A 7,193-nucleotide genomic window follows, 5' to 3' on the forward strand; every position below is an offset into this window, starting at 1 on the left:
TATCAAAATTGTGTTTTACAAAATTGTGTTATACAAGTGTGTTTTATTTTTTCTTAGTGTTTTTTGCATTGTGTAATTTAATTGTGTTGTTCATTGTGTTTTTGTCATTGTGTTTTTATTTTCATAGTGTTTATTCCATTGTGTTTTTTACATTATGTCTTTTTCATTGTGTTTTCCATAGTGCTTTATTTTCCGACGAAATTTCTGAAGACTTTTCCGGCAAGGTGGTGGCGGTGGGTGGTGGTGGTTGTAGGAGATAAGTGAAAATTTAAGTGAGTTTTAATTAAATAGGTTTTTTAAATTAAATTAAGTGGGTTTTCAATATTAAGGTATTAGACAAAAATACCATCCTTTCTAGCCTTTTTAGAATAATCAAACTTCTTATTTGATCTTTTCTCTATATTATAGATATGTAGGGTTTTTTAAAAATAGCTTTGAACCTATTTTATAAACTATAGAAACACCCTATGTTAATTTATATGAAAAACAAAATTGAGAGTTGTGTGTTGCAGTGGAAACAAGATATCTTTATTCCTTCTGGAGTTCTGGTATCACTGTATTCCTGTCAAGACTTTTTGATCATTTTAAATTTCTACCATGCATATTATTTTATTCTCCAATTTATAAAAAAACAGTAAAACGTGTGTGATTAAATAGTGGGAAAGTTGAAACTTAACACTAGTTTTTGTATGGTATTGGAAATAAGATCTAACAACGCGTATTTAAAAAAAATTGGCATAATGTTTATATGAGAGAATGTGATGAGATTTCGAAAGAGATTATGTTTGCTATGTTGAATGTATATCTAGAAAAAAAAAAGAAACAAAAATAAACACGCGATAAAAGATGACGGTGAGATGGCCTTGCCTTTTAGCGGGAGATTATGGGTTCAAACCCAGACAATGTGTAAGCGTTCACATCCCATCCCCTATAATTATGTGTGGGGAGTTTGTAAATTATGGGGTGGGGTTGTGAGTGATTGTGAATGTAAATTATAGGGTGGAGAGAGAAATGTAGTGATTTTTCTGTAAATTTGGGGAAACATTTGGGGAACATTGTTTGCCCTTATTTATTTTTTAATATTTGTTGGATTGGTTGTGAGTAGAGGAGAGAGAAAACTGTAATGATAAAGGTATAAAATATATTATTTAATTGAACATGAGAGAGAAATGTAGTGTTTTTTAGTGTAATTATAGAGATAGGGATGGGGGATGGGATGGGATGGGATGGGAATGCTCTAAGTTATTGTAAGATTTTAGCCGTTAAAAAAACCAAGATGGATGATGAGTGGGTGCAAAGAAAGAACTTGATAATGACTCGGTAATGTGGATGATGAGTGATCCTTGTATATTATATAGAGTTACGTGCTTACCCGTCTTGGTGTTTCAAGTATGGGTTTTGGCTTTGGCATGGGACGTTGATGCGAACAAAATTCATACAAAGAACACCGCACAACCTAGACGTGGTCCACGACAATGGAGCTTTGGCATGGAGAAGTCCACGAAAATGTAGCTTTGGCGTGAAATGGCTTCAAACAAATTTTTTTTTTAGAATTTGTTAAGAATATTTTCATTTACTAATTAATTTTATTTTTCTCTACTAATTTGCACTTGTTAACTTTTTGAAATAATTTAAATGCACCGTGTTGTATAATTTTCTTATGCATAATTTATATAAAATTTATTAAAAACTTACATAGTTTAAATAAAGTATTCTTTAGTTTTGTAAGTGGGTTTGAAATTAAAGAATTTATAGGTGAGCAAGAATTTATAAGTCACTCTATTAACTATATTAACTTTAAAGTTAATATAGGAGTATTTAAATTGTTTTTTCATTAAATATTACTTTTCTTTTACATTTCAAGCTATCATAATCTATTACATAAAAGAATGCATATATATGTAATATATAAACGAATATGTTTGATATTATTATAATCTACTATTAAGTATACATGGTATTATTTAAGTTTATAAAAAAGTAATTATAAAAGACACATATTCAAACACAAAAACTTACAAGCATAATCTTCAATTACAATTCGTCTTAAACTTTTGTCATATAATTACTTTATCACTAAACACCGCCATTTTTTTTGTTGTATGCAACTTTTTAATTCTGTTAATTACTTTTTGCCAACTCGATCAACATTTAAAATTTCACTTACAAGATATGTTTAGTCTTCTTTATGTACTTTTAATTTGAGCAATCATATTCGATTGTCACATCATCACATTTGGAAAATCAAACACAAGAAAATTGTTGGATGTGTTTTTCAAAATGAATCATCTTTCTAATAGAATGTAAATATTTAACAGTTTAACTTAATCCATTCATAAATACATACACGGACATGCATACAAACTTACAAAACAGAGCATGAACATGTTTTACAGATTGGAACCAAGGGAAATTCGTCACTAAACAGCCATGTTATTCTATTAATAATTCCCGAACTTTCTTTAAATAGAGCCAATCATTTCAAATTATTATATACATTAGTAGCTCAAACTGAAAAGTTTGAGATACTTTAATTAATATATTTCAAGTATGTTTACATTAGACGACTTGTAGATTGACGTGATGGATTCGTTTGGTTATTAGCTTCCAACGTGCCGAGATGGTTTTACATTAGACGACCTGTAGATTGACGTGATGGACTAATTTGGTTATTAGCTTCCAACGTGCCGAGATGGTTCGCGAGCTAAGATATAAAGTGGCTTGGTTGAACCAAGAGGGTACACAAGTATGTTGAACCTTCGATGAAACATGGGTTATATGCACAAACTAATGTGCACTGTATGTTTACATAATATAAGATTTTTATGCCTACATATCATAAAAAAAATTTACTATATTGTGATTTTGCATAATAGCTCTACAGCTACCAATTGCATTAACGTAACTTAGGATTACGACGTAAAACTGATATAGTGGAGCCCCAAACTTACATCGTAACAATGATATTTGTGAGTCTAAATGATTGATACTATCAGATTAAAAAGTTGGAAATTGGTCACTTGGAGATCTACGCAAAACTGATTATAAGAATCAACAGAAATTTATGACTCAATTAGTCAAAATCTTTTTAATTGCCATTTGGGTCATTAGGTTTGATGAACTCTTTTTCAATAAGAAAGTGGGTAAACCGAATATTTATACCATCTAAGGGTATTTTCGGTATACAATATAATTTGCTAAAAGAAGTTGGGTTTGTCATTTTTTAACATTATGGCAGTTTTGACTTTTTCTGGGTCAAAGTTGGTTTGATGTGTTGTATGCTTCATACAAGTTTCAATGTAAGTGAATAAAACATAAACTCAGCATTCTTGTACAGTTGTACTTAGTGTTTTGTACTATGTAGTTCCACACGCGGGATTTGGATTAGGTTTTGAAAGGTTTGTGCAATTTGCAACTGGAATCGATAACATTCGGGACACGATTCCATTGCCTCGAGCACCTGGTTCAGCTGAATTTTAGGTTCATTTTATCCGGGAAACACGATTTTCTCGTTGTAACTTCTTCATATGCAAATTTAGACATAAAAGGGAAGATTCTTTTATCATAAACTTATTCAATTGTTTATTATAACTTAATTTTAATTATTAGTTACAAATTTAGTTGGATACATGCATGATTGCAGTTATATTAATTACATCTTTTGACTTATTATAAACGTCTTGAAGGGTGGCATGTCATTGGTAACAAAACAGTAAACTATACACTTAAAAGCAAAACTCATTACTACACAAGTGGTTATGTTGTATAGAAGACTAGAAACCAGAAACTAGGGGTGCAAACGAGCCAAGCTACTCGCGAGCTACTCGGGTTCGGGTTGATAAAAAACTCGAAACGAGCCGAGTTGATATGCTATTGTTTATTAGTTCCTTAACCTTTCATTTGATCATTCTATGTGTTTGTAGAGGACGGTGTGAACTTGATTGTTGAATTGGGCGTGTCTCACTCAAGCCTCTCGCTTTTGATTTCTTTTAATTTATTCCACTTATTACAACTTTTCTTTGTTTGTAAATAAATATGGTGACGAGCAACCAAAAAAAATCTACTACCAATGGGTTTATTTAACTCTATTTAGTTTTGTTTTTTTTCCTTTTTCTTTTTTTCTTTTTGCTACAACGAGTTTTATTTTTAAAAAGTGCAAAAAAAAAGAACGGATTTGATTGATAATACAATATGCATAGGATTGGATGTGTAGAATCAAGGCTTTTCGTTCAGATCAAACAAATTAAACTTGATAATTTGAACTAATTCTTTGTTTTTGTCTTCAGTTGCAACAACTTGCATACACGAGACAGACCTTATTTCTGGTGATTGAAGAAGAAAGGGTAAATATGATTCACGACATAAAAAACTTCAATGGAAGCCATTGAAAACAAATCACAATCATATAAGGCTAAGATTGATTTGTTAATAGATGTTGCGTCAAAGGTATTGGTAAAAATGGTTTAAGTATAAAAAAATATATATATTTACTAAAAATGAAATAGGTAGTCAACATTCACCTTAACATGTTTACAATGTCATAAAGGGAGATCGCTAAGACCGTGGATGGGTGGGGAAACTTTATTTATGATTTTTATACGATAAAGTTTAAACATCACCATTCAGCCAAAACCGAGATCTCTTGTAGGTTGGACAAATGGTGTTAACTTAGCAACGCTATCGAATGGTCGGTTGCAAAATTGGTGTGGAGTCTACTAACTTCAAGCATTTTTTGAAGTGTGCAATGCGGCTTTACAAGTAAATGGCATTTGAAAAAGCCACTTTTGTTTAGGATTGCTTATTTAAAACATTTACGTACTTATTACGCTTTTCCAAAAGCATACAAGCAAATATGGAAAACCTTGTTTGTAACTCATACTTGCATAACTTTTTGAAGAGTCAATACTCACTGCATAACGCGCTTTTGCTTGACCTCACTATTAAGGTATGTTGAGGTTTTCGTTTGGAATCTTGGATTCTACTCCGATCTAACTATACGCATGGTTATGTTTATGATTTTTGTTCATTATCTCGTACGACTTGGATGCGGCATAAGGATGTGATGATTTGAGTATAGCATGGCCTTGGTTCCTTATTTGATTGAATTAAATTTGTGTGATTTTTGGGTGAAAAGTTATGACCATGTGAGCTGTGTGTCGGTATGATTTGGCCATATTTGATTAGTCATGTGACTGATGTGTAAATAACCCATGAAAAAGGTGTGCCTTTGTTGTGAATTCTTATTTTACCCGTTTACTTTACTTACAGCTCAGACTGACTTCAGTACTGGATGAGACAAACACATATCTTATTCTAGATCAATTTTGTAGAACACTTAAAGCAAATTTACATATTTGAATGTATTCATTCAATAAAGCTTATCATGTTGAACTTTCTAAGCATCTGAACATATAGGGAATGACCGCCTCAACGCCCGTGTAACTATATAAGAATGTTAAATGCTGAAATTGGACAGCACCAAAAGGTAACGCATGGTTTAATAACCTTGTTAGTTCTTGCTACAATAGTCAAGTATTAGGACACACTAATTTTTTAGTGTGTACCCTGCACAAAAAAACATTCAACAAACCATATACACAAGCGGCAGTGCACTCGCACTGATAACCCATTATACACCACACCAAACACTACAAACCAATACGAGGGGATAATTTGCGCGAACCCGCGGCACCGCGCGGGCACTTATGCTAGTATACATTAGTAGCTCAGATTTATCTTTACATAAAGGGTGGTGCTAAACATACCTCACCCTTATCCATTTTTACTAAACATACACTCTTCTTTAAGTTTTACATTAATATGATCTAGACTTTTTTGTTGTTTTTTTGTCATTTTGCTATCTTTTATAATCATTATTATTTTTATAAAAGCATTTTTATTCTATTTTTATTTAAGGGTGTTGCTAAACGTACCCCCCTCTCATCCATTTTTACTAAACATACACCCTCCCTCAAGTTTTACATTAATACGATTTAGACTTTTTTGTTGTTTCTTTTGTCATTTTGTTATCTTTTATTATCATTAGTATTTTTATAAAAGCATTTTAATTTAACAATTTTTATTCTATTTATCTTTTTATGTATATTTAAAAGCCTTTAATAAAATTAATTTTTTTAATACTTCGAAAAACGTTTTTTTATTATCTAAAAAACGTTTTTTTCTTGTTTTAAATAAATTTTTTTTTCTGTACTTGTTCTAATCTTTTTGAAGAGCGTTCTTTTTTAAATTAAGAGATATTTTACATTCTTTTATAATAAATCATACTATTTTTTGTAAATAAAAATGTTAAATTACATACAACATGATAAACAAATTTAACTCTTTTCTCAAATAACATTAATTTCATGTATCTAAACCTAAAAAAAATCAAATTGTTTTGAATACATTTTATAAAAAAATAAAAAATAAAAACTAGCTAGAGAAAACATACAAAACTTTTTAATAAATGTAAAAAAATAAACAAACTTTTAATAAGATCTAAAAGAAATAAAATAATAAAATCAATAACAAAAATATATTAAAAAACTATAAAACAAAAATAAAACTTAATAATTTTTTATTTGATATTTTGAGAGAATTATAAAATAAAATAAGAGAGACTAACATATTAATTATAAAAGCTTTTAATAAAAATATATTTTTTCTTACTTAGAAAAACGTTTTTTTCTTCTTATCTAATAAACATTGTTTTTCTTGTTTAAAAAAATGTTTTTTTTTCTATACTTGTTTTAATCTTTTTGAAGAGCGTTCTTTTTAAATTAAGAGAGTTTACATTCTTTTATAAAAAATCATATTAGTTTTTATAAATAAAAAGGTTAAATAACATACAACTTAATAAACAAATTTGGCTCTTTTCTCAAGTAACATTAACTCATGCATCTAAACCTAACAAAAAAAATCAAATTGTTTTGAATACATTTTATAAAAAAAATAAAAAACTAGCTAGAGAAAACATACAAAACTTTTTAATACATGTAAAAAAAATAAACAAACTTTTAATAAGATCTTAATGAAATAAAATAATAAAATCAATAACAAAAATATAAAAAAAAATTGTAAAACAAAAATAAAAACTTAACAGTTTTTTATTTGATATTTTGAGAGAATTATAAAATAAAATAAGAGGGACTGGAATGTCAATTATAAATGTTAATGGTAAATGAAAGTTCAGA

This window comes from Bidens hawaiensis, unplaced genomic scaffold (assembly GCF_021521415.1).
Source record: "Bidens hawaiensis isolate Kalapana, Puna unplaced genomic scaffold, B.hawaiensis_p1.1 tig00025960_1, whole genome shotgun sequence".
In the NCBI taxonomy this organism is placed as follows: Eukaryota; Viridiplantae; Streptophyta; class Magnoliopsida; order Asterales; family Asteraceae; genus Bidens; species Bidens hawaiensis.